Consider the following 18,345-nt stretch of genomic DNA (forward strand, 5'->3'; position numbering starts at 1 on the left):
AGGCTACTTCTAGCCTACTAGCCACTATTCTGTGCTAAAATGTTTTGACAAAACACTCTTTCAGGCGGGAACTCTGTTCACACTTTACAAAAGTGAGAAGATCAGAAAACAAGACTACAATTACTCGTACTTTCCCCTTTTTCCTTCCTCCTAACCTTAAATACCCTAATCTTCTACCCCCACTCCTTTAACATGTGCTAAACAACAGACTGGAGCTGTTAAGGTTGCACACCTCCACAGTGTCAAATACATGACAGGAAATAATGTATGGCTGTTAACTTGGGGTTATTGCAGTGATAAGGTGAACACCAATAACTGCACATATTGTGGAGGAGAAAGGACAAAAGTAGATAAGGTGATGTCTATTACGAGAACCTCCTCCGCCGTGACACCCAAGCCCCTATTCCTGTCTTCTGCCTTGTCGAGGCTGATAATCCTGACACATGGAAAACAGCCTGATGATGCCTCACCTCGCATGGACAAACGAAACAGGACAGTGTGAGACACACACACACACACACACACACACACACGGTGCTAATCCTCCGCAAGACAGCAGGAGAGAGTGATCGTGCAGCGCTGGAAGCCACCGCCGCACACTGTCAACACCATTTTGCAGCGAGCATTTTGACTGGATGAGAGAGAAGGAAGTGACAGAAAGTGGCGAGCCGATGAAGACTGATGGAAGGAGTGACTTACTGAGAGCAAGGAATTAATAAATGAAGCAATAATGAAGAAGAGAAAAGAAGACAGATAGAAAAAGATATGGGAGAGAAGGGGGGAGAGATATGGGGGAAAGTGGGGGGGTGAGACAAAAGAGTGACAGAGAAGGAGCGAGAGGAGAGCAGGGGGGGAAATGCAGACGGGCATGTTTCTATGGGCGCTCAGGAAAGATTTGGGGTGAGGGATTCTTGCATCATCGTGGCGGGCCAATGAAAAGGCTCCGTTAAAATGTTCAAAGGGAGTGTCCTAGCAACAGTGGAGTAAATACCATAGCAGCCACCATTCCACCTCAAACTGAAAAATCCTGCATGCACGCACACACACACACACAAACACGCACACACACACACACACACACAAACACGCACACACACACACACACACAAACACACACACACACACACAAACACGCACACACACACACACACACACACACACACACACACAGACAGACAATTTGATTAACACATTGGTATGCTTTATATATAGATATAAATAAACTGATTCGCATTGAGCAGTTATTTGTCTAATGTTAAAGTCATGTTTTAGTTAAATATATTTGTTTATGCAGTTTTACCTCAGTCACTACATGTGCTACAGTGATAATTGTAATAATTGTTAATAAATATATCACATATTGTACATGTCATACTTTCAAATATGTATGCATGCACCTGCACAGTATAATAAAGGCCTACATATAGATATATTATAGAAGACTGGCCATGCACACATATGCATTCATGTGTATCATTTGTATAATTGGTATACATACATTGGTATGTAAACCAATTTACGCATTCAAACTTAAATTACAGTGAGTCATTCATTATCATAATCATAACCACCTTCCTAGCGACTGCAGCAGGCATAGATTCAGCCTCATACTTGGAATTATACACCTTTCATGTCAGTCCACTCTTACACACATGCTTTCTCTTTCTACCTTGCTTCAAATGCATCTGTCCATCCACACATCACCCCTCCCACACACACACACACACACACACAAAGAAGACCTGCAGAGTCACATGGTAGCTTCACTCTTTCTGCTCCAAATGCACACCTTTCTCATCCACCAGTTTTTTTCCTACATTTGAAAAGACCAAACATCCTTAGCCCTCATTCATTCATCTTTCCATTCAGTTTTTTTCCCTCCCTCCATCCTTTCCTTCCCTCCTCCCTGTTATCCACTCCAGTCGCATGCACCCACCCCTTCTGATCAGTGTTGCAATTCTGGGGCTATTGTTTTTAGCAGGTCTGTATGCAGAAATGACCGGCCTGAGCTTGAACCTCAAACACCTCATCTCGCTGCGTAAAGTCAGGCGCCTTTTGCACGCGTCGACAATTAGATGATATAACGCGTGTGCGGTGAATGGATCTCAATGTGCAAGAGGCCATGCCTGGCAATTTATCCACATTGTTCCCACAGTATCAGTGTAATATACGATGCATGTGCTGCGATGGTTCTAGGTCACATATGTCCTACGACCGAGCCACCATCCTTCACTGGAAATTTGCACACATGAGCTCTCCTGATGGTTTCCAACATGCAGAGCAGATTCTTGATGGTGTGTGTGTGTGTGGAGATTTGAATGTGACTGTGGCCGTGACTGTGGCGCTCTGGCTAAGCACTGCAGTGAAAGAGGACAAGTCCCAGTTGACCAGCCCCACATGCTCCCTTCCTCCCGCCTTACTCCACAGGGGGGTTCTGACCCAGGCTAGTCTTTCCCATCCGGTCCATCTACCCTGCTAAAACTAACCACCCAAGTCACCCACTAGCCTCACTCCAGAACTTGACCCACATGCCTCCTCCATCCTCCTTCTCCAGCCTCTCTTTAAGGTGAAGGGTGGGACTATCCGATCCCCTTCCTGCTGTCAGTGCTGAGTGGACGGAACGATGGTGAGAGGTGAAACGAAGGGAGAGGGGGAAAAAAAAAAGAGCTCAGCTTACCGGCTCGGCGTGCAGGAGGGGAGGATGATGCCTCTGACTATGCTCTTCCTGCCTCCTCTGCTGGACCGGGTGAAACGGAGATGGATGCAGAGAACAAAAGGGAAGGATGAGGAGGGAGGGAGAAAAGAAGCAAAAACAACCGCTGTCGGCTTGCGGGAAAATGAAGCGAGGAGAAAGAGCGCAGAGGATGCCAGAAGAGGAAGAAGAAGACAAAGTCCCCGCGCTGCTTTTCTCTCCCTCTCTCTCTCTCTCTCTCTCTCTCGTTTTCTGTGTGTGGATCCTTTATCCTCGTGAGCCAGAGGGTTGTGGATTCACCTAAACACTGAGCACACGCACTGCCTCACGCCACACAGCCCTCCCTCTTCCTCTCTCTCTCTCTCTCTCCACTATAGACAGCAGCTGCTGGTCTATGAGAAATAGAACGCTATGTCCCCCTCCCTCTGCCCTTCTCCTCCTACCTCTGTCGCTCACAAAGACCCCCACTACACTCACACTCAGCATATCCTCACAACACCCCCTCCCCCTTTGACTAACATCTCCCACTAGCCTGCTGGCAACAAGAGGAGGGGGCACTGCTGTGTGTGTGTGTGTGACACACAGAGAGTGCAGAGTTGCATTGTGTTTGACATTGTTCTAGTGGCAGAGTGACTTTTTCTGTCCGCATGGTGAGAAAATGCACTGCGATGAGCAGGGATGTGCATCGGGGGTATTTTTTGCAAACTGTGTGGGTGACTGCTGAGCATCACTCGCCGCCGCGTTGCAGAAAGGGAAGGAAATTCGCATTATTTGTGGTTATGGGTAGCGGGAGCACGAGGGTGTATTTATTTACAGCTAGGCCGAAGTGTACAGTTTAAGTGTGAACAGAATGAGCTCCTATTTATGAAACTTCATGGGCACCTCTTTCGCTAGAACGCCTACTAAGTATGTGGTTGACTGTGTGCGTCGTCACTTTCCTCTGTGTGCTCGTCCTTCAGCAAGAATTTGGCCTGGTGAAAACTCCCAGTAGGGACCCTTACTTCGGGGTCACAGCCTGTATGAAAGGGCGAGGTTAAATGAGCCGTGGCTAAATTGTCACTCAGTGTGCTTGTCGGTGTGGGTGTGTGTGTGAGAGGGGAGAGAATGCCTATTATCTGGTGGTCTTGTACCCAGATCAGTGCTTGTGGCATCCCCCTTTTTTTGTTTGTTTTATTCAGTTTTTTCTGTACAAAAGTTTAAAGGCATAATGCTGCGATGCAGAGTGAGGCTACAATGACCTGCTGCCCTCTTACAGTCAGGTTATGTGAGGGAATCTGACTTGACCAGTAGCCATTATTGATGTTCTGACCATGGCTGCAGTTAAAAGCCTCATGGGTCATATAAGGACACTTGTTCTCTGAGTATGAGAAGCTTACACTCGCATACTATCGGACTACAAAAGTGCTTCATAATGAGTTTATTCACTCCTTTTGAAAGCCCACCCATCCATCCATCCATCCATCCATTTTCTTCTGCTTATCCAATTCAGGGTCACAGGGGAACTGAAGTCTATGCCAGCGAATGGCGAAGTACACCCTGGACTGGTCATGAACCATTTGGCAGCCCTTTTGAAAATCATGAAAAAAAACAACCCCTTAAGTCTCAGGCTAGCATTTCGCTTTTTGACCTGAAAAAAAGTCAGTAACAGTTTATATGAGGCTAAAATGAACAATTTTAGGTCCTAGTATATACAGATGAGGACATATTTATTAGCCTCACCATGGATTTTCCAAGACCTGTTAAACAGAACAAGTAATTTTTAACACAGCTTTTCCAAACATCCTGATTTTTTTCACACAGAAGGAAAATAATGTCACAAATAAACAAAAACTACCAGGGTCAGAATTATTAGCCGCCCTGATGCTAACAGTCAGTTGTGCATCCTTTTAGCTGGATAACGTCCTGCAGTTGTTTGTTGTAGTTTTTAACAAGTCTCAAAATTCCAGCCCATTCTTCTTTGGCGAATATCTCAAGCTCCTCCAGATAAGATGGTCTTCTGGAATTGACCTTAGTCTTCAGTTCATCCCACAGATTTTTAATGATTCAAGTCATGGACTTTGTGCAGGCCCATCAATAATGTTCTATTTGGTCCTGGAAAAGCGATGTATGTTTTGGGTCATCACGTTGGAGGACAAAGCGATGACCCTGCACCAGTTTTGCTGCAGACTGCTTGATGTTTCCTTTGGAAATCTTCACATATCCTTCTTTCCACGAGATTCCCTTTTCAGAAACTCTGAAGCGTCCCCACAACATAATACTCCCACCACTGTGTTTCACTGTGGGGACGGTGTTCTTTGGGTTGTCCGCCTTCTTTCTCCAAACATAAGCAGCACTCTGTGGCTCTGAAGTCATCTGATCAAACGACGCACTTCAAGTGTATTCCAGTATTGCATAATCATTCTGTGGGTTTTATTTAGCATACTTCAGTCTGACTTGAAGGTGTCTCTTCTGTAAAAGTGGGGTTTTTCTTGTTCTGCAACCTCACAGTCCATTCTTGTGTATGGTTCCAGTGATTCGCTTCTTTGAGACTACTGACTTGGTTAGGTTGTTTTTATACGGTCTTGGCAGTTGTTCTGAGGTTTTTAGGCACATCTCTAACTAGTTTTCTTTACTGGGTGTATTAAGCCTTCCAGTTCCTTCCTCTGCCAGGCGTGTTCTCCACAGCGTGGCTCTGTTTGATTTCTTAATGATATTTTTACTCCAGTTCTTGACACTTGGAAATGCTTAGATAACTTTCTTATATGCATCTCTGCATTTGTAAGCATCAATTATTCTTTTTCTCAAGTCTAAACTGATTTATTTGTTTTTGACATGATGCTTTCTCTAGTGACAGCTCAAACCTGTGCTGAAGCTTTATACTGTGTGTAAATTGGAAGATAACCCTTGCTTTTAACTTTTAAAAGTTTTGAGCATTACAAAATTAAAGCACATCACTACACAGCAGTGGCTTGTGCTATGGCTCAATAAAAAGATCCATTTTTCAGGGGGCTAATAATATTGACGCTGTTAACTTGTTTTTCTGATGTGTAACTTATGTAGACCACTTGAACCTTGATGACAGTTTTACAATGTGTTGTTGTGTCGGTATTAAAAATAGACCTTACCTTGCTCGTATTGTAGGTGACCTATGTGACAGAATTGGCAACCTTAAAAAAATGGGACTGCACGCATTGTATCTGTTACAGGTGCCCCAAGCATGGAAGAGGTTAAAGCAAACACTGAAGCGAAACCCTATAAATGTGAGCCAAACTTTGACTTGGCCAATCAGACAGAAGGTGTCAAAATAGCATTTGACATTTGAGGTAACTATAAAAAAAAACTTGCCTCACTCATTTCTGATGGAGGTCTACGCAGCACCGCTATCTGTGTGATCATTTCTTTCATCTTAAGTAGCATGCTAGCATGGTAGTAGCTAATAATACCATCTTCTAGCATAGCAAAGAGAGTAGCAAATAACATAACATAGCAAATGAGCACTGTCTTTCTGCACATTTTCAAATACCTTTAATGTTTTGTACATTATTGATAGGAAAGGATCTTTGTGAGTCAGTCCAGTAAAGATACACCAAAGCTGTACTCCTCACACCTCTGCATGCCTAAATGTAAACCAGAGTTTAACCTCTAACAAGTACACAGGGGTCTTCCTGTTGTGTGGTTCTGCCTGGTCTTCTTCTGAATTCTACTTTCACATTTGCAAATAATCTCCATCATTACTTAAACACACTTAAGAGCTGGCAGCTTGCAGCTTGCACACCTTCCCTTTCACAATACATTCACACATTTATAACATCATATATAGTATTGCATAGGCATCTCAGATATGAAGGTTAGCAGGCCCCAAAAAATGTTGTCACCAAGCATTAGACATCTACAGAGGTTGTTTTCTGGGCTTCATCGGCTCGGTCTATCATGACATATAAAAGTTGTCCCTTTATGTCTGAAGTTGGTTGAAAGGTTAAAAATATATATATATATATATATATATATATATATATATATATATGGAGAGAGAGAGAGAGAGAGAGAGAGAGATGCATATATATAAATATAATTTTATTTTTTTTCAGGCTGTTTCAATGTCTTGAGTTCAACCTAATTTCAAAAATAAACTCATTTCTGGTGAATTTTCTCTTCATTGTAGAGCTAAAATACATCTTAACAGTATACATGAGGTACTTTCAGCTCCTCTGTTATTTCCCACAAGAAAGCCACATTAAATAGATCTGCTGTTTGATACTGGTTTTACAATTCCCAGTTGCCTTTCCTGGTGCAGTTATTCCATTGATCTGGGCTTGGGACCAAGAACAGAAGCGCACTAGCCAGACTTTCTAGTATATTTTTTAAACAGGGCTTGAGCAGCGGTTTGTTAGCCATAAGCTTCATCTTTCTATCTGACCATTTTCAGAAGAATGTTTTTTTGTTTGTTTTTTTGTTAAGCCATTTAACACTGACCTATTCAGTCAAGGAAAAAGGGGTCATAACTCAATGGATGAGCCATTGTTGTATCATTGTTAAACCAATCTGAATGTGTATCTTTAGGCACTTTCACACAGCAGCAATTCATCATTTGTCCCATTTCTTTAGTTGAATCTATGAAAAACATCACAGATAACACAGTTTGACAGAAGTAAAACAGTATTTTAGCATCAACAAAGTGATTCTCAAAGAGTTCTTAACTTAAAATGTGGAATATTTCAACATGGTGTGCAGTGTGTCCTCAAAGATTTGATTAAACTGGACAAGGGGAAGCCAAATGTGACAGGCCTGAAACTACAGCAGAACAATGAACAGTGTCAGAAAGTCGTGTCTGTAAGAAACAAGAAGGGAAAAAAAGCAAAGACCTGACAAAAGATCTGAGAGATGCATCTGGTCCTTCAGTTTGTCATCTACTGCTCACCAAGGCCTCACCAGAAAGGTCTCAGTGGAAGAGTGGCTCTCATTTTTCTCTTGTATACTGTATTTCCCTGTATGTTTGCACCCATTTCTCCATTTTTTTCCAAGCAAAATATAAAACAATGAGGTGTGTTGCAGGATTTTTGGACAATACTGTAAAAAAGACATTTATATCATCTATACAGACCCTTTCCAAAACATTAGAATATCATGGAAAAGTTGATTTATTTCCATAATTCCATTCGTTAAACTTTCATAGATTATAGATTCAGGGCCCACAACTTAAACGATTTCATGTACTTAGTTGTTTATTTGTACATAATTTGGGCTTCCAGCTCATAAAACCCACAAAAACAGGATTTTAAAAAATTAGAATACTGTGAAGACATCAGCATTTACTTCTCAGTTTTTGCAGGAAAAAAAAGAAAGAAATTTGGATCACATCAAATCAATCAAAATGTGGTATTTTCAAAATGATATGTCAGTCTTCAATACTTGGGAATCCCTTCACCTTAATCACTGCTTCGATGTGCCGTGGCATTGAGGCAATCAGCCTGTGGCATTGCCTGGTAGTTATGGAAGCCCAGATTTCCTTGATGCTTGCTGTCAGCTCTTCTTTGTTTTTGGGTCTGGTGGACCTCATTTTCCTCTTGATACCCCATAGATACTCAATGGGGTTTAGGTCTGGTGAGTTGGCTGGCCAGTCAAGCCCTGTGATGGCACTAAAACCTGGCCATCAAACAAGGTTTTGGTGCTTCTGGCGGTATGGGCAGGGGCCAGGTCCTGCTAGAAGATGAAATCTGCATCTCCATACAAATTCTCAGCAGAAGGAATCATGAAGCCCTCTAAAACATTTGGTACACTGTTGCAGTGACCTTGGATTTAAGAAAGCAGAGTTTACCAACACCTGCACCGGACATTGCACCCCAAATCATGACTGACTGTGGATGTTTCTCACTGGACCTCAAGCAGCTTGGGTCCTGTTCCTCACCCATCTTCCTCCAAAAACTTGGACCTTGATTCCCGAATGAAAGGCACACTTTACTTTCATCAGAAAAGAGGACCTTTGACCACTGGCCAACAGTCCAGTCCATCTTCTCCTTGGCCCAGTTGAGTCGCTTCCGACGTTGAACTCAGAAGTGGTTTTGAAGCTTTGCTGCCTCATTCCACTCTTTCTGGATCTCTGCCAGATTCTTGAATCTTCTGTCTGATAATCCGCTGAAGACCACGGTCATCTCTTCTGCTGGTGCATCTTCTCCTGCCACATTTTGCCCTTCCACTAGACTTTCCATTGATATGCTTGGACACAGCACTCTGTGAACAGCCAGCCTCCTTAGCTATGAACTTTTGTGGCTTACCCATCATATGGAGGGTACCAATGATGCTCTCCAGTTGTCAAGTCTGCAGTCTTCCCCATATTGAACCTAACTGAGACAACTGGATCAAAGTGAACCAATTTAATGACACATGGGAAAACCTGTGCAGGTGCTTTGAGTTTCGTAGATGAGTTGTGTGTGACACTCAGTTTAAAACATTCATGCCCTTTAAAATTTGGGCTGATGTCTTCAGAGTATTCTAATTTTTTGAAATCCTGTTTTCGTGGGTTTCATGGGCTGGAAGCCCAAATTATGTACAAATAAACAACTAAGTACTTGAAATTGTTTAAGTTATGGGCCCTGAATCTATAATCTATGAAAGTTTAACGTTTTGAATGGAATTATGGAAATAAATCAACTTTTCCATGATATTCTAATTTTTTGGAAAGGGTCTGTATATGTCTCAGTGTGTGTTGCAAGATCAGTTTATTTGCACAAACTTTAGACAGTTTAGATGTATTGTCCCCTTAAACTAAAAAAGATGTTTCACCTGTGCCACGTGTTGTCCACCACAGAGTAAAAAGCACGTCATGGACGTAGGGCTGCAGTGCTTCCTGTTAGCTGAAGAACCATCTCCATCACTATTTTTTTCATCAGTAGTGAGCAGGTTCTTCAGCTTGACAGTACAATGCTGGTAGGAGAGTTTGTCTCCTGTGAGGCTCAAGAAAAAAGAATCAACGTCAGAGAGTTTTTCATGAGTCACTCGAGCTCATTGAGTGGGAGGTTATTATAAACCTGGTGTGAGACTTATTATGATGACGCACCTTGGTCTGTTATGATTTATTTAGTGACAGTTTCTGGTTCTCTGAACGTGAATTAGGCTTCCCCTCCTTACTCAGGTAAATGAAATTTACTCCAATGTTAATGAGCTGTGCAGTAAATTCAATCCAGCGTCGCAATAAAAGACCAAAATGCAAAAACCTAAGTATCCTCGGGAATTACACTCGAAAATGAAGCTTCAAAAATAGCATCTGTTGATGGCGGTGTGTAGCAGTGTCAGCGCGATGACACTGGTTTTTCTGAATTTTCTTCTTCCCTTATTACAACCAGCACCACTGCTTTTAATTTCTCCTCTCAGAAAAGACTCTGATCATTCATTAACAGGATCTGGAAGGCTTTCAAACAGTGAAACACTCCAGTTTCACAGTTGTAACAAGCCCGACCACCACCACCCTCTGGCCTAATGACTCAAATATGCACAGCAGCAGATGTTCTCTTTGAAACCAGAGAGGATTGGAGAGCCAGTTTTGCCTGTTGTCTGTTAATAAACATTGTCTTTGATGGGAGGCCTCCCACTGATCCCTCACGACCAGCTGAACTCTCCGGCTAAAAGATAAAATCAAATCTCAGCACACTGTGAAAAAGGGCCCACTCAGATCAGTGTCTTTCTGTGTGTGTGTGTGTGTGTGTGTGTGTCAGGTTGAACAGCAGAGAGTGTAGACCCCGGCTGAGACACATGATCATCACCTGATCTGCGTGCGTTGCTCCAAGAGGCAGCGGCTCTGCAGTGAAGGAGACCGAAATGAATAAATAACTCGTATCCAAGGATACCGAGGGAGGATGATGAGTAAGTCAATTTGCATAAGCTTCTGGGGAAAGTTTGCTTCCAAAGATACCTACTGTATACAGTCTCTTAGTTTGCTGAGCTGCCCAGAGGTATTTGAAGCTCTGCATCTGATAATCACCATGTTTAACTCCTTTCAGTTCATCCGTGGAGTCGAAAGCCTTCGCAGTCTGTTTTCCTACATTGATTGGAAGGCAAAAAAAGGGCAAGCTGTCCTTTTAAGACCAGTCCACGATGCACAGAGAGATACGGAGGTGAAATATTTATACCTTAGCATAATTGCCAACCGACACAAGGTGGAACAGCTTGGATTATTTATACAGTGTCTGATTTTTTATTTTTTTTTAGGTCAATCGTCCTGTCTTGCTTGCCACTGCATGAATGACACAGACTGCCTGTGGTGTCTGAGTTAAGTGTCCATAAAGGCTTGCTTCATGAATTATAAGGAGATGTAAAGTGCACAACTCACATTAGGTGTAACACATGGGGTGATGCTCGTGGTGAGGAAATATGAGCTGAGGAGACTTTAATACAGAAATGTCACAACATGCACACATTTCACCAGAAAGGTTGAGTTGTTTAAATTCTTTTTAAGCACCTTGAGGCAACTGTTGTTGCGACTTGGCACTATATAAATAAAATTGAATTGACAAAGCCCCTGGAACGGTTTTACAGGAACCGGACACCTCATACTCCCAATTCAAACCCCAGACGACAATCCAAGGGACATAGGTGAACGTCTTATCCTACTCAAAAAAGGATACAGGAAGCCAGAGTACCCAGAGAGAACCAATGCAAACACAGGGAGAACATGCAAACTCCACACAGAAAAGCCCCGGCCAGATGGTGGAGTCGAAGTCCGGACCTTCTTGCGGTCACGGAAGGCTAATCACTGCACCACCGTGCTGCCCTACACTATTATTTTATTTAGGTTCATTTTAAATACAAAAAACTAGAAAAGTAGTTAAGAGGACAGACAGACTGATGGATTGATGGACTCTGCACAACCCTTTGGTGGTAAAAGCAGCGGTTGGTGCTTCCAAGGAGTAGCCTCTTTGCTACATCTACAATGAGAAGTGATAGTTGTGCAGTGTTGGGAAATGTACTGTTTTTACCTTTTACCAATGTGGGAGAGGCTGTTATGCTTGTATCCAGACCTGAGATGGCTGAGATGAGCATGTTATTCATATCCCTCCTCACTCGTATGGTAGAGAGGCAAGACCAGGAAAAACGGTTTTTGAGAGCAGGGCTCCATACTGTAAATTAGCTTTTGTACATGTAGTGTTTCATGTCCACTTTATGTAGAAAAACAAATGAGTTGTTAACCCCAAAGAAGTCCCTCAGCAAGATCAGTGACACAGCAATAGCAACACTTCTTAAAATCTGAAATGTGGGGCTAATTTAAACCACCGCAAACTGCTGGTCATACGAGAATAGGACAGGTTTACCAACAAAGACAGTGAGGCTACTGAATTAAGGAAGGATTTACTTTATTTCTAATCACTTGCAAGAGGAAGAAGAAATATCAGTGCTTACAAAAAACCCAACTAAAATTAAATACAGCAGTAACAGGAAGGCTGTTTAACATGCTGTTCATTTACATTTTACATATGACGGCCTGTAATGTATTGCCTTCATTTGGGGTGAGATTGAATAGTGAGGTTATGTAATCATATTGTGTTGTGTGATCAGGTTCACCCAGTCAAAGGGCGCCTTATTCCTCTCATCAAAACAGGGAACATCGGAGTCCTGGATCAGTCACGTTGCACCATACCGACATGCACCACACTGAAGCCCACACTCTCCCTCCATGACTCTCACCAGCTGAATTTTAGACTTCTGTATCGATGAGTATGTGGGCAGCTGGTGAGCTGGCATCATGCAGATACTGCTCAGAGCAGAAAATGGGAGCTTTGTGAACGTATATAATCAGCATGGAGCAACTTTTGGCTTTTAAAATGAGAGGTAAACGATGTTGGGAAGCTCTTTTCCTCTTAAAGCCTCGACCTGGCGTGCAAGCCTCCCCACTCCCACATTCGTTCACCTGCCTTTCCTCACCATCATCTCTCTACAGCCTCTATCCTCTTCTTTCTCATCCTTCCTCCTCCTCCCTTGTGTCTATTTCTGTCATCTTACTTGGGGGGTGGGTGGGGGTGAAGGGGTGGTCATTGACAGAAGTGTGGTGGCTTCACCCCCCCGTCCCCAGCCATCCATCCATTCTCCTCCATCCTCCTCCCATCTTACCCTGCCGTTACAGTTGCCGTGGTCCTCCTGCCCCTGCAACACCCCCGCTAAGCTCACGCGGTTAGTACAGTCTGCCTGTGCTCTCTCCTTATAAGGGCAAAATACATTGACAAAGGCAGAGAGAAGGGGATGTACCAGCACAGGCTGGCAGATAGGGGGACAGCGGCTCAAACGGAGGAAAAGAGAGAAAAAAAGAGGCAGAGAGAGAGAGAGAGAGATGATGTAAAGGCAGAGAAGCAGAGATTAGGAAACAGTGAACAAGAAGGAGTGATGAAGATGGCCAGAGAGCGAGGGCGACGGGCGATTGTGTGATAAGAACAGGGCTTAACCTGAAGCTTTCAGAGCTTTTGAAAGCAAACAGCAACGTTTTTAAAAGGAGGGTATAGCTGTCAATCAATTTTCAGGCTCGTGCAGCTTTTTCTGCCTTTGTCCCACTGCGCAACAGGAAAAAACATCACAGTTTAGACACGATCTATTACAGCTGACTCACTGAAGATGGCTAATAGCTAATAGCTCCTCAGAATTAAATGTTTCTATATTAGCCTGCCTTTAGATTTCTAAAAGTAGCTTCTGAAAAACTGCCAATGCAAACATTTACCCAAAGACTCCTGTAATACCTCTACGCATCAATGTGTTTCCAACATCACAGTATCAGTTAAATAAACCATTAATGTACTAAAACAGTGGAACATTTACAGTATGCTAATATTTGCTTTACATGTGTGAATTATTACAGGAGGCAGCCCTACACATTACTGTCCACTCTTTATTCATCTTATTGTACCCTGTTACTGCAGGTTTGCCCTTGTGTATTGTAGCGACAATTTTGTACCTTGATATCCAAAACCAGATGCTTTAAAAAGGTACAAAGTAGTGTTCAGGAGTATCTGTGAATCTGTTTTATATATTTTTACTCATTTATTCCTTTAGAAATGGACTGGCATGTGTACAGAGCTTTTCTAGTCTGATTTTCAAAGGAAAATTATAAAAACTTAAAATCTAGGAGCAAAAAACAATTTCTAGTTTAAAATTTCTTTTTGTATTTGGGCATCTCCTGGTAGGGTGGCACGGTGGAACAGTGGTTTGCACTGTCGCCTCACAGCAGAAGGTCCTGTGATTGAATTCTTGGGTTCTCTCTCGGCTGTCCACAAACATGCATGTTAGCTATTAGCGTTACAAATTTGCAAATGCAATTTACATCACTAATGACAGTTAGGATTAATCAAGAATTTAGCTAACCTAATACTCACACAACATCACTGGCCAGCTCATGATGATTACATCATGCACCTTTAAATCTAGTGGAAACAATACAATTATATACATTTCACTCTTGCTGGGAAACACGTACCTTTTTTTAATACTTGAAAGAGTACACATAATTGCCTTCCAGTCCAGTATTTATCCCTAGGTGTAGCAAGTACCTGTAGGGACACTTAATCCTATTTCTGAGCGCGTGACAAAACAGTCATATTGTGCGAATACGAGTATTTGATTCCAAACTTTCATATTTTTCCATAGCTCATGAAATATGTGTATCCTACAAGACAAAATCCTTTCAGTGGAAGTCATTTATTATCCCCACAGGGCTACAACAGAAACTTTTATGAGCTTGTAATCAGACCCACTGTTTAGGAACTTTAACAAGTAATCAGCATTTAATAATCAACATCCCTTTCCTCCCACGTTCTTACTATGTAAGTCTGATCACTTTATTCATTTCTTGTAAACGAGGAAAAGTTATACTTGTGTGTCTGAGTTGCTGACAAAAACACTTGGACGTCAGCTATGAGTGCATGTGTATGTGTCCTCGTATATGCAACCCACTCAAATCTTACTTATCTCACCATTAGAATAAAAATCACTGGAATTTGAAGGTAGGAAGAAAGGATTTACAGACTGTGTGGTGAAGTATGATAGTATGATGTTACTACCACAGGCTACAATTCCTCCACTATTTCGTTCTGTGCTAATTATCTCCTTGGCCCAGTCATGTTAACAGCTTGATCGCACGTCATATTCAGGTCACATGTAACACCATGTTGTACTTTGTGCAGTCAAACTCTTTCTAGTACCTTAGAATATAAGGCTGGTAAATTCTCCAGGGTGTACCGCACATTTTGCCCTTCGAGTCTAAAGTGGATAAGCAGAAGAAGGATGGATGGATGGATTTCCTGAATCCTGAAAGGATGCATGACTGTGGCTCCCTCTAGGACTCTAGGACCCTCTAGGACAGCATGTATCAGACGTGTACTGTTAGAAAGACTGAATTCCTGAGTTTCACGTGTTTGCTGGTAGGTAGCATAACAGCAGCTGTGACTGCAGTCACCCCTGACATGCTCATAAAAGTATTGGGACATATGCCGTGTGTCCAGAGCAGGACACACTGAGCACTTACGAACAGTGTAATTTTGTATGTAAAACATTATATTCAGACATGTATTTTAGTTTAGTTTATTTCCTCCACAATTATGTAATCCTTTTTATGGGACAGTGCAAAAAAAAAAAAAAATTCACATAATCCACCATGAGATGTTCACAAAAATAAATAAAAATTAGAAATCTCCTTCCACAAGCTACATTAACCCCTACAACATCACTAACTCCTGACACCTCTCAAAGCTCCTCCCTTGCTGCCACAAACATTTTACAGGCTGAGCAGTGACACCTGAGCACAGCTTAATGTGTAAAATCACTGGATTGCTTTTTGCTTGTCAAATCCTGCTGCACACATTACCCACAAGCCACTTCTTAAAATGTGGGGAAATTGAGTTTTTCCACTCTTGTGCTTGTGTAAGTGCGTTGGGGCGTTTGTGCACGAGTACCAGCACGTGCATTGGTTTTGTTGGTTCAGCTGGGGCATTTAGCAACATCACACTTCCCATGTAGCAGGAGGCCTGGTCTTCCTGCGAGGACTGTGCAGGTGCTAATTGGCTCTGAAGCTTCTGAATGGAGGTGCCTGCCATGAATGGAGTGAGTGTGTTAAGCCCGGGGTGATGGGGGGTCAGCATGTGTACTGTACATCAGGTGTGTCAGCATTGCGACAGACTGCATAAACACACCTCTTCTCCCGTACACACTGGTATCGGTTTCACTTGAGTTAAGTAAACCCTCCCGCATGGAGGGATGGCACCCCTTTGGGAATGATGCAGAAAAAGAGATGCAAATCCATTTAGTCACAGGTCCCTAAGTGGAGTAGAAGGCAGACGTGAGGAGGGGGAAGGAATTAAACCAACACAACAGTCGGCTGCTAAGTGTGTCAGCGTTTATGAACTGAGGCGGGCGGGGAGCTGGTTGATGGCGTAGGGTTTGTGTTTCTTTAGGGGTATAATCAGTATGACTGATCGCCGCTTGATAATGTATTGCAACCTGTGGGCAATGGTTCATTCACTCTGAGTAATTCCCCAATGGGGCCAAAACTCAAACCCACCCTAAAGCCCACACAAATAAGTCGATCTTAGAAGAGGAGAAAATATCAGATGAATAAACAGGATCTTGATTCAGAGTTTGGAGATAAGCCAGTGCTCATCATCTCTTCTCTCAGAAAATCTAACAGTCCTATCTCTCCATCGGGTCTCTGAATTGACATTTCCCTTGAAGAAATTAGAGAACTAAAACTATCGAGGAGGAGATGAGACTTGATAACTCTCCCTGCTGTGTCAGTTATGTAAAAAGAGCCCATGATATAACCCAAGAGGAGAGGTGGAGATCGGGGAGAGAGTGAACTGAAGGACAAGCAAGAACGAGGTCATGGGTTTGCAGTGATGGAGGCTTGATGACAGGATGATTATGTACAGATATATAAACACATACTGAGAGTGGCAGCAGCAGCACAGAAGCAAAATATTTGTAATTAAGAACATAGTTCAGTGGAGAGCTGACAAACAAAAAGCATGTAAGAAAAAAATTGAAAATATTACTATTTATTTATTTATTTAATATGGTTTATATATATATGTATATATGTATATATAGTATTGTTTTAAATAATTTTATTTGATATAGTTTTTATACCATGGATGGATGGATGGATGGATGAATGGATGGATGGATGGATGGATGGATATCTTCCATGTGTCTTAATAGCCATAAACAAAAAGTGTATGGCTAATTTGCATTGAGCGAATTAACCTTCCATACATGGGTTGACTTGGTCTGCAACGACATTTGGGTTGGTGGCGTATGTCAAAACACATACATGAATAACAGGAACCAGTATACTTGGTCTACAATCTCCACTTTACGATTCAATGGTTTTAATGTTGCAGCTATAAGATTAAATTCACATCTTTTCAAATGTAATCTGGATTTATTGTATTTCCTTCTTGTTTGACCTAATTAAATCATTCCAGTTAAAGCTAATAAAAAAATTAAGGGGTTCACAACCTTGTGGAAAGTAGAAAATCAAATAATACTTCTACCATTTCTACCTTTTTCTGGTTTATAAGTGTGTGTATTTTATAACACTCTATTTAAGCTAAGATAAACTAAGCTCTAGTTAAGCTAAGATGTTAGCTAAAACGTTAGCTTGTTGATAACATATTTTAGCTTTTTTTAATTTGTTTTTGTTTGTTGTGGATGGGGGTGGGGGACAAAACAAAAACAAATTTTTGTAATTTGTCAATCTCATCTGTTTAAAATTCTTCTGAGTTGTTTGCCGCTAGCCTGTCTCATTAGCTAGCTTGGCTCTTTACCTAGCAGCATAGTAGAGGTGGTGATTTTGATTTTAGATTAGATTAGATAGATTATATAAAACTTTATTAATCCCTCTGGTGGGTTCCTCAGGGAAATTCAGTGATTTTAAGGTTATGTACATTTTTGGGGGTTATTGTATGGTGAAAACAAAACTGCCATAAATGTGTGTGTGCACAGCAAACATAGCTAACGTGAAATAATAAAACAGGTAATTCAAAAGTAAAACAAAAGTCTGACCCTCTTATTCACTTTAAATTTGTGGAGAAAGAATCTAATTTACGCTTGTAAAATCTTCAGTCTGAATCTGGTTGAAAAAGCCATGTTGACTCATTCTGTGGGCCAAATTGTTAAGAGATCTTTGTTTAGCTTTAGGGGTCAACAGTGCTTTACTCAGGATGACAGTTGATGCTAACTTTGAGAGCAGTGGCTCAGATCGTCATGTGGCACACATTTGGGTTAGGCTGTGACCAAACCGTCACCGGGTAAGAGAAATGGGTAAATACAATATTTGTGTATGAGTGTTCATCTGAATCAGTGCCAGCAGGGGAAGCTGCAGGGCTGGGGGGATGGGGTGTCCCAGAAATTGGCAATTGCCCCCCTCCTCGCCATCCACATGGTTAGTGTCAGACGAGAAAGGGAGCAGAGAAAGGGATGGAGAGATGCCAGCGTGTCTTCCCCCTTGGCACCCAGATGATCCTCGTGGTCTGCATGCTGCACCCTCTTTGTGCAGATCCACTTTAAACACTATCAGCTGAAAACAGATCCTGGATTAATGCGGCTTTAGTGCATGCACGTTCCCTCTATAGTGCATAAGAGCAACGACTCCACTACATGCTCTTCACTGTGTGCGTCTAGACTGGAGTTTCCCTCCACTTTCCCCC

General features: G+C 42.2%; 1 protein-coding gene across 2 annotated transcripts in view; it reads right to left on the bottom strand.

Annotated features, from left to right (window-relative positions):
* The window catches only part of fam49al (family with sequence similarity 49 member A, like), a 37,678-nt gene extending 34,571 nt beyond the window's left edge, over nucleotides 1–3,107 (bottom strand). The window contains exon 1 of one of the 2 annotated variants that reach the window (XM_013266345.3): nucleotides 2,678–3,107. The gene's annotated coding sequence lies outside the window, so the exon portion shown is untranslated. The remainder of the gene's footprint in view (nucleotides 1–2,677) is intronic. The other variant, XM_005463565.4, reaches the window with a different exon arrangement.
* Nucleotides 3,108–18,345: the final 15,238 nt, after the last annotated feature.

Source organism: Oreochromis niloticus, linkage group LG22 (genome assembly GCF_001858045.2).
Source record: "Oreochromis niloticus isolate F11D_XX linkage group LG22, O_niloticus_UMD_NMBU, whole genome shotgun sequence".
Lineage (NCBI taxonomy): Eukaryota > Metazoa > Chordata > Actinopteri > Cichliformes > Cichlidae > Oreochromis > Oreochromis niloticus.